The sequence below is a fragment of the Rhagoletis pomonella genome, unplaced genomic scaffold, assembly GCF_013731165.1.
Source record: "Rhagoletis pomonella isolate Grant_MI unplaced genomic scaffold, Rhpom_1.0 Rhpom_scaffold_00004, whole genome shotgun sequence".
Classification (NCBI taxonomy): domain Eukaryota; kingdom Metazoa; phylum Arthropoda; class Insecta; order Diptera; family Tephritidae; genus Rhagoletis; species Rhagoletis pomonella.
The window spans coordinates 58036771-58047288 of record NW_023458558.1 but is presented as its reverse complement, the minus strand read 5'-3'; the positions used below and the strand labels follow the sequence as shown (position 1 = coordinate 58047288).

Here is a 10518-nt window from a genome sequence, read left to right as displayed (position 1 = left end):
GAAAAATCAGAGAGAATAATTCGTTAGAAATAGATTTCTATGTTGTCAAGGCATTCCTGGTGTATCAAAATGACAATTCAAAAAATAATTATCAAAAAAAAAAAGAAAGTACAATTAATGGACTTTAAAACGGTTATTAAAAAATTTATGTATGCTAAGGAGTCACAGCAAAATATGTATTTTTTAACGTATAGATCAAACCAGGTCCCCTTATAAAAAATTATTTAATATTCACATCAAACCATTAGCGGTCGTTTTATTTACGAACTATGTCCCACCCGTCACAATCTAAAATGTGGGTTGTGGCTAAAATGAGATTTGGTAACACCGAACTCCAGGTATCGAGATTTATGCATACAAATCTTAAAATCGTTATTAAAACAACAGATTTGTAAAATAATAGCTAGGGAAAATTTCGCTTATTGAGGCAATGCCTTCAAATAAACCACGTTTTTTCGCTTCTGTAAAATTTAAGTGGCGTAAGATAGGCAGTATTGCAATTAGTCGATGGGCGATTTTGCAAAAACATCGACGTTAAAGTTTGTCTCAAATTGGTAAACAATCCAATAACTCAGTGAAGTGGGTGTCATCGTTGTCCTACCCGTCCCTCTCGGAAAAATTTTCTATGTAAATTATGGGATTAAGTTTTATACTTTATCAGTTTCGTATTAAACGGATATCTGACTTCAAGTGTTAACTGTTTGAAAAAATGCAAATTTAATGGTTAAAGAGAAATTACTAAAAGTTTGAGCAAAAACGAGTTCAAATGTCCCACCGGTCTCTTTGGAATGCCCCACATAAGTTTGTTTTGAGAAAATATTGTAGTTACTAAGCAAAAACATAAATGAGCAGGTTATAAATTCCCTTTTTTTGTTTGACAAATAACGCTTATTACAACCATCGAATATGGGCATTCCCATGGTGGCGCACGTGACAGTCGTACGATTTCAATGTGATACAAAAAAGGAATACCATTTGTTTTCTTTAATTTTTTTAGGCCATTGTATAGCACGTAATTAGCTCTATATTTAACCGAAAAATGAAATCAATCGAACTGCTTGGTCCTGAAATATAAGCATTTAAAGAGAGTGTCGTTACGTGACAAAAAATGGAAGTTGATTTTTTCTTTTCTTACAAAATCGCAAAACTCTGCGAATTGTGGATGGCTATTTTGATGAAACTTATTTTGATATGATTTGGAGCAATTCTAGTTGTTTTTAGAGTTTTTTGAATTAATGCAAATTGTTTCAATTCTCTTTTACAACCCCAAGTGTGAAACGTGACGTGACGTGGCGTCACGTGACATAAATTTCCATCGTTATATTTTTGTTATTATTGCTTTTAAATGAATTTTCAACGCAAATAAAACATGTATTTTACGTAGAATATACTTTATATTTTGACTTCAGCGCCAATTCAGGGCCAATTTATTAGAAATCTATGATTTATTATGTTTCAACCACATACGCCAAATTCGAACCAAATCGGACCATAAATACGGTTTTTCGAAATATCTCGACCTTGGCACCACCTAGGAAAACCATTTTATGCAAACATGATTCTACTTACATAGCTAGTATATATTTTAAAAAGCAGACAAATCGGTCCGTAAATACGTTAGATATAAAACTTTTATTTTTTTTGTCGTGGTGGACCTTCCGCTGGGAACACCCATATTAGATTTTAATGAGGTATTCGAATAATAGTAGCTTTGCGACTATTCCAATAATCGAAGGGAATCAACTATTCGAATAGTAACATCCGATTAGTAATCGTACAAATAATTGCCGATCGAACATTCGAATATTCGAATAATCGAATTATTCGAATAATTTAAAAAGCCCTAATCGTCACCCTCATGCCAGAAGCATGAATGTGCAAAGTTATCACCGGAAGTACGAGTATGATCGATACTTTTTGCAAACATTACTACTGGCATCGATTCTTTTTTAGTGTATTCTATATGAGTACTAGTATCGATACTTTTCTAAAAAGTTCTATCACTATTTGCAAGTGGACTACTCACTTAACAACGAGATAGCATTTTTTTTTGTTCACGCATTGGTGTGTAAGTAAGTAGAACACAAAAGCGCAGCGATTGAAATTAAGATACGAATACGATGGCAAAAAAAAATAAAAATTAGATTTAGTTCAAACGATTCATCTGCGTTGCAGTAGATTTATGCTTCGTCGACCAACCCAATTTTTCGCCATTTTGAGTGTTGTGGTTATCTAGGTAAAAGAGGTAAGAAACAGGGATAGAACAAATTGAATTAATGGAAATTAAAATCGTATTGCCAAATGGAAAGTCAATTTACTTAAGTGATGAAATGCAGCAGCAATAGCTGTATAATCGTTAGAAGTAATGTGCCGCGCACTCCGCCCAAAAGTCCCACAGAAAGAGCAAATATTTGTATGAACTTACAGTGCTCTTATAAAGTGCTCACTGCACCAAAACTGAACTATCTGAATAACACTTCAAGTATACTTACTTATACTTATACGGTAGTACTTGCACATACATATGTATATATGTATGTATTTGTGAGCAATTTCTCACTTAAAGTAAAGCGTCCTAATATAATGTCGATTGCAAACACTTACAAATTGCTATGCCCATCACTTTCGAAGTCCAAGTACCAGAGAGCAGGCACTTGGTGTTTGCTAACTTGCATTTTGCTAATAATTGTCGAGCGCAAAAATTATTCAAATCTAGGTTTTACTTAGCAGACCACGCTAGGAGATTTTTGTCGAAATTTAATATAACAAATTTGTGGCAGCGCAAAACTTTCGCACGCTTGAGTGTTGTAATTATGCGTTACGAATTTAGAGTTTGCCTTCTGCGGCCTATCATCGTTTGTATGTTTGCAACACGCCTACTTTTGCCTGCTACAAGCAATTTGTAGGCGAAATTATTTGCATATTAAAGCGGTGCTTCTGCAGACTGGCATGCCGTTTGTTGCAAGCAAATTTCACCGCCTCCATTTGGTATGCGCCTGCGTAGCCGCTGTTGTGTGAAAAGTTTTTGCTCAAAAAATAAATAAAAAAAAACCAAATTAAATTTCGTAAGGCATTTTCCCTAAGGGCTCTGCGCCATTCTTTAGGTTGAAGAATCGTTTTGGTTGCTCGGCTTACGCCGCGATAGTAAAATACGGTTGGTGTAAAATTTACACTGTAAATATTCTTATTTCGCGCCTTAAAACATGCCTCTGGGAAGCATATATGCATGCATACATAGGTACGAGAATGAGTATACGAGTACTTTCAAAAACCATGATTGCATTCGCAATTGCGCTTGTGTGCGCACGCGCGTTTGTTTACTTGGCATGCGGCGATTGTTGATGTTGCAAACTTGAAGAATTTCAACAACGCCTTCAACTATTTGCATATGCATGAGCGTGTGTTGGTGTGTGCATCTATAATTTGTATTCGAAATTTACCAATGTGCATAACGTGGCTCAAGCCGTTGATTTAATGAACATTTTGCACGCATTCGAGGGGATGATGGATAAATTTATAGTGTCTTAATTTCAGAATATTTTGATAAATTCGTTTTAAATTCTATTTACTCTCATCAATGCCTCATCAGTTCCGTATCACTGAAAAATAAAATATCGTTGCCTTACAGCCCCATTCTCACGCCAGTGACAAAAATCATCGCATAACAATTGATGAAACTGCTGCGCCTAAAAGTGTGCCACATTAGCTTGGCTTCAAGAGCTCCAATAATGGCAATTTTCTATATTCCTAACAGTTTTATTCCCTTGCTAATGACAAAACTCACCGGCTGACTATTGTCTTTACTGCTGCGCCTAAAACTATGCAGAAAATTGATTTTAAGCGCACTAATGGTGATAATTGTCATTGTTGTTGTTATGACCTACTTAGGGCTCAACAATGGCGAAACAATGTTTATATTGCGTTTTAGGCGCAGTAATTATGACAATGATGTGGGAATAGGTATGTAAGTTTCAGGCACAGTATTTAGATCAATTGGTATGATATGAGTTTTTTCATTGGCGTTTGAATAATGTCTGTTAGAGGCACCCCACTAGAAGGGGTCCTATCGCCGTTACTAAGGACCATGGAAAAAAATACTGGTAAAGCTACTCTCTTAGAACATCAAGGGGCGGCTTACGCCCAGGATGTAGAAATACTGGTACCGGGCCAGTTTCCTTCGGTCATAAGTGAAATTATGGAAAGGGCTCAAAAGGCGGTGATTCGTGTGCCACAAACTGTTCTATAAGCGTAAACTCCGAAAAACTGATCTTATAGTCTTCACAAATAAAACAAATTTACCTAATTTTATTAAACCAAAGTTGCGAGGAACGGAACTGGATCTGTCAAAGAAAGTGAAATACGTTGGAGTTATTTCAGAACCCAAACTTAACTGGAAGCCGTATATTGAAGAGCGTGCAATACACAGCTATAGTCCGACCCCTTCTCTCTTATGGGGCGCTAGTGTGGTGGCCAGCCCTTACTAAGGATTATGTAGTTAATAAAAAGCTAAGCGGAACTCAAAGGTCAGCAGCCGCTGGCATAACAGGCGCAATGAGATGCTGTCCGAAGGATATTTCGAACGTGCTTCTTGACTTATTATCAACAGATATCTTTATTGAAATCTCAGCTGCTAACAGTGCCTTCAGACAGCATGCCTTGGGGCTCTGGAAGGAAACACCGTTCGGGCACGGTTGCCCACAAACCCCGCACGAAATTTCTAAGCCGAAGTGACAGGAACCAAAGAAGAGTCGAGTTCTTGGAGGGCTTAACTGTTTTTACAGACGGGTCAAAGATGAAATGCGGGGTTGGTCCAAAGGTTTTCAATGAGTAATATAACCGTAAGTTATCCTTTATCCTACCAGACTATGCAATGTTTTCCAGACCGACACGTTTACAGTTAAGGAGGCATTAAGGCACATTAAAAAGAATGTAGCCGCGAGAGAGCAAGTGAATATCTTCTCGTATAGCCAGGCGGCCATTCTGGCACATTCTTCTACCTCTGTTGTATATCAACTAGTAAATGAATTTAGGAGGGAGATGACCTATATTTCGGAACAATACGAAATTACCCTATTATGGGTCCCGGGATGAACTAGCAAGGTGCGGCTCCGCACTGAATGTGTCCCACGCAGTGGACATGGGCACCTCGCTTCAGGGAGATCAAAGCAAAAATTACCGAAATTTAACACTCGAAGGCCAGGCAGGGGTGGAACCGCACAGGATCATTCAGGATTACCCTGCAGTTTTTGGTGTCCTACGGTACACTTAAAACCAAAGCTCTCTTTGGAATGAGCAAATAAGATGCCTACTAACTTATTGCAGTGAGCACAGGGCAGTGGCTCGTTGGGTTCATGCCGAATGGATTGGAATGCCCTTCAATAGGTTCTTTCGAGGTTCTGATGACCCGGACACGAAGAGGTAGTCAAACGTTTCCTGTGCGAGTGTCCAGATCCCGAAAATATCAGGATAAAGGCACCAGCAAACCATTCCTACAGAATATTTCATAGTGAAGCAGTCTATATCTGTATGATGTACTGAAATTAATTAAAACCGCCATGTGGCTGTAGATTTCCGGAGTTGTGGAATCAAAATGGCAAACTTTTTAATTGCCAGAGTGCCAGGTGTAATTTATCATTCACCAAACTCTAGTTTCAGTTTTGCTAAAGCCTGTTCTGCTACAAAGAAACCAAGTAATGAGTGGTCAAATGAAAATGCGAAGATGCCCTGAATTGGGTAATTGCCCACTGGAATCGTACTGAAAGTATTTTTTGGGATTAATTTTTTTTAGCTATGCAAACTTTTTGATAAATCAATGTAAGTAGCTCCTAACCTGCTAATCCGATTGGAAAATGTAGTTGACATAGATTATAGAAAATTTAAAATGCTTTACTAATATAAAAAGAAATATTTTTCAGAAATCGAATCGAAATCTGATAACATATAAAACGCAGTTTTATCAAAGATCGTTTTTAGTGGTTACTCGTTTTCAGTACAGATAAAATTAGAACGTACATAAGTTACGTATACGCCATAGGCTTTATGTAATAGCGTTCTGTATGCAATAGAAGCGTAAACTTCTAGCGCGTAAAGCCTGGTTTTCATTATGTCAAATTCAATCGCATTTCTCGTCAAATAATTGAGATCACATGGTAGATTGGAACTAAAATATGGTTTATCGATTGATTTAGATCAGAATGGGTCTTCAGCCGTAAACATGTGCCGCTAAATTGTCTATCTATCCGTTGTTGACACATATGATCGGTAAAGGTATGGGAAAAGGAGATAAAGTTGTATCAAAATATGACGTAGTGAAAACAAGCCTTAACATTTGATACATTTTTTTATTGCACAACTTTGAATTTAGAAATTTCCCAGTGCAGTAATTTTTAGATTTAAAAAGTAAAGTGTAATACATATGAATTGCGCTCAAAAAATATATAAAAAAACCAAAAGCTTTTAAATTTTACTTCTTCGTTTGTACAATTTGCAGCCAGTCTTGCATTACATCTATTGATTTAAGTATTTTTTATTTTGTTTTATAATTTGTTCTGCATTTAAAATTATTGCAGAAAAAAACCCTGAATTTCAGGAAGTTTCACTGAATATTTGATGAAAGTTTTAAAACCCAAAGCACAAATCCGACTTCGAAAAAAATAAACCTTTTTGATAAATACATATGTACAGTGACGAACAAAAAGTTAAATCGGGAATTAGACAGGAGATAACGTAAAAACCTAGAAAGTCAACTTAAACGGCCTCAGCATCCAAACATATCGACTTAACTCAAAATTACCTAAAAAGTTAAATTCGCTTATAAATACATACATACATTGACGAACAAATGTATTGGCACAGTGAATTTTTCGTAATATATAATATGCAAAGTTTTTTACTCCAATTTACTTGCGATCATTTTTATAAAAATATAGTTCATACTACATAAAAAAAAAAAAAAAATAATAAAAAAGTCGCAAATTTTTTAAATTTTTCTGAGTTTCGCGCAATGTTTAGAGATTTTATTTTTATGTTTTTGGTATAGTATGAACAATACTTTTATAAAAAATTATCGAAAATAAATTAGAGTAAAAAACTTTGATTATTATATATTACGAAAACTTCACTGTGCCAATACTTTTGTTCGTCACTGTATGTATTTATAAGCAAATTTAGTGAAGGAATAACTTTCGGCTTTCTCCGAATAACAGGTGGGAAAATATGAGCCAAGCGCTCTCATCAAAAACGCCGTAAATAAAGCGAAAAGTTCGGGTATGCTTTATTTCCATGTTCCCTTTCAACTGATCCAAAAGTATTAACCACCTAAACAAGAATATGCACATGCATAGATATATATACATACATATATACTGATAACGGATAATTTCTAATGCCTGAAAATATACTAAAAATTTACTCAATATTCTGCTCAACATATCAACGCAGGCAGTTTGCTTTCAAGCATCGCACCCACCTTAGTACATTTGTATGTAAATATGTACATATGTATGTTTGTACATGCATGCATACCATATTGAACCTCCAAAAATTTCACACAATACACCAAATAGAAACATTATAAACAGAAGCCAAATCGTTTGAAAAGAACGTGTGACTCACTCAGCTATTTTTATATTAGCGTGCGCGCTTTTTCGCTCGCTTCGCTTACTAGTTCTGTACATACATTATTATTGTTTTTTTTTTATTCGATGGCTTTTAATTAGCATTTGGCACAGCATTGCAGCACATGTCAGGATGGCCGAGCGGTCTAAGGCGCCAGACTCAAGAGTAATTCTTGTTCACAAAATGTGCTTGCTTTGAGTACATTGGATTTGTGAGTTTCAAACTGAGCGTTCTGGTCCTCTCTGAGGGCGTGGGTTCGAATCCCACTTCTGACAAATACTTTTTTTTTGTAATTTTGTTTTAATAACTTGCCTTTATTAAATTATTTTTTAATTATTTTGTGTTTGGCGAACATTGCAAAAATCTATGAATACGAGTGCACAACATACACATAAATTTTAAGTAATCTCATTATGAGAGTTTCTAAGAAAAAAACTAAAATTTCAGGTTCACCATTTTTGTTAAAAATTTGATGAACTTCCTCACTAATTTTTGGTGTGAGTCGTGATATTGTCAAGCAAATCGAGCAGCCTCACCTCGGCTAGGGGGTTTGCCATTGGCTGTCTAGGGGCAACTGCCTTGAAAATAAGCCTAAATGATTCTCGGCCTACTAGTTGAATCTGGTCCTAGTCTTTGCAAACAAACAAAAAAAAAACATAATAAAATCAGTTCCAAGGGCAATTTTTAATATATTTTCCTGCACTATATAGTAAGCTGATATAAGAATAGAGTTTAAGCAACTTAATATATTTTAGTTGCCAATTTTAACAATAATTCGAAACTATTACTAAAGATAAAATAATAAAACCAAATATACTGAAGATGGTGGATTTCATATACGATGAGCTGCAGCTTGGCTTCGTTGAAATATTCTATGGCTTTTTTAGCAAGGTTCGTATTTTGTTAACTTAATATCTACCAAAAAATTACTTCGAAAAGTTTATAAAGTGTACCATCTAATTCTAAATAATCTCGTAAAATTAAAAAAGCCCAGAGAAAGTTTTCATTTTATGAATATTTTTAACAAAACTGAATGTTTTTTAATTACTTTAGTCCTTTTTTTCTTACCATCATTTTCATTTCCAAGAAAATTTTATTGAAATTTGAAAGGGGCTCAGTCAAAGATTTTACAACCCAAAATACCCTAAGATTTACTTTATTAGGCGTATTTTATTCTTGAGAATTTGAAGCCTGGGTCGCAGGGGTTGTCATCGGCAGGCCTATTGGATTGAAATCACTTAGAAAATACCCGGAAACTTTCTGAGGGTTTATTCAATATTATAAATGGGGAAATCTTTTGAGATGGGGATTTTTAAATTTTTATTTATTTTTTCAAAATAGTAACACAATTTTTTTATAATTAATCATTTGTCAACCTAAATGAAGCACATTATAATCCATGTAACTAATATTTTTTATTTTATACTATATTTAAACCATATATTTAAAATTATTTCTTATTAGCCCGGTCAAGTTTAACTTTCAAGGTTGCAATAATTCGCAAATAGCTGAAAATTGGTATGAGTGTTACGATTCCTACCAAGGCGAATCTGTACAGGTGGAGTTACCGGCGAATTTAGATTTTCGCCGCGGCCCTTCTGAATGTCAAAGTAATTTTTCTGTTGTAATATGAATTCACCTTTTTTACAACAAACACATCAGTTTGATATTCAGAAGGACCGCGGCGAAAATTTAAATTCGCCAGTAACACCGCCTTGTATAAATTCGCCTTGGATCACTATTGTAAATAAAATATGGAAATTCTTCTGCAAAAAAATTATTCAAGGTCAAAGGTCACATAAATTGCACCCCTATTCTGCAATACTTTCGTATTCGGATTTTGCTACGAATCGTAGAAATGGTATGCTGCAATCCGAATCGTATCTTCGAACTTTCGTAATTCGTAACAATGGCATGCCTAAAAACGAACGAGTAAGCTTTTTTTCGTAATTTTGTACGAAAACAATTCTATGTCGGAGGCGAGATAAAAGATGTAAATCGATGTGTGTTTGCAGGAAATATTAGTGGCGTTTATTTAAACAGATAAATTTGCCTTTCGCATATATGTACGTATGTCTTTATCCACTACTCTATATAAACGAGCAAAAAAGAATCTTTGTTGCCCCTTATCGAGAAACTTGGGTCCGGTTTAGTTATTTGTAGAATGATTTTCGGTTTTTGTGTCCAAACGCATAACCGGAATCCAAAAACTTTAACATGCACGTGTAATCAAAGGATTAAACTAAATAAATGTTTAAAATTATTAATAAATTCGGTTTGCACTATGCACTTTTTTGCAAATTTCGATGTGAGTTCTGCGCAAAAATACTGCGATATGCATAAGAAATATTCCATACATTTGACATGCGGAAGCCCCTCTTCTCTGGCAACACAGAAGGGAGAGTTCTACATAGTAAGAGTTATAATCCCTAAGCGCAACAGGTAGTGGACCTAACAAAATGCATGTTTTCAATGGCTTGGAAGAATCTGTTATTGCATTAACTGGATTGGGAACCAGTTCTTCAGGCATAGAAGGAGTTCTGGCTTGTGGTTCAACAATTCAACCAGAAGCTGACATAGATGTGCCATGGTTACTATGCCCGGCAGCTCCGCATACCTTTGTGAGTCCATTGCCATAGCGCGCTCTTACTCCGCTGCTATAACAGCAAATGCATCAGAATCCATAATTTTCCTCAAAATATTTACAATAAATCAATTTTACTATAAACAAGCACTTGATGAGTGTTTTTTTAATTCCTTTCCACTTTGTTTTTCTTCATACAGCTAAGTTCGAAAAACAACTGATACCTGGGAATGCTGCAAATTTTTCCGCAAGGATTGCAGCATATCGATTTTTCGTTTTTCGTAACGTAGGTACGAATTACGAATTACGAAGAATTT

At 35.3% G+C, this 10518-nt stretch overlaps 1 non-coding gene across 1 annotated transcript; it reads left to right on the top strand.

Moving 5' to 3' along the window:
- Window positions 1-7743: 7743 nt before the first annotated feature.
- Trnal-caa lies at window positions 7744-7892 on the top strand. Its single transcript has 2 exons — window positions 7744-7781; window positions 7848-7892. It is a non-coding gene; the product is annotated as a tRNA-Leu (tRNA).
- Window positions 7893-10518: the final 2626 nt, after the last annotated feature.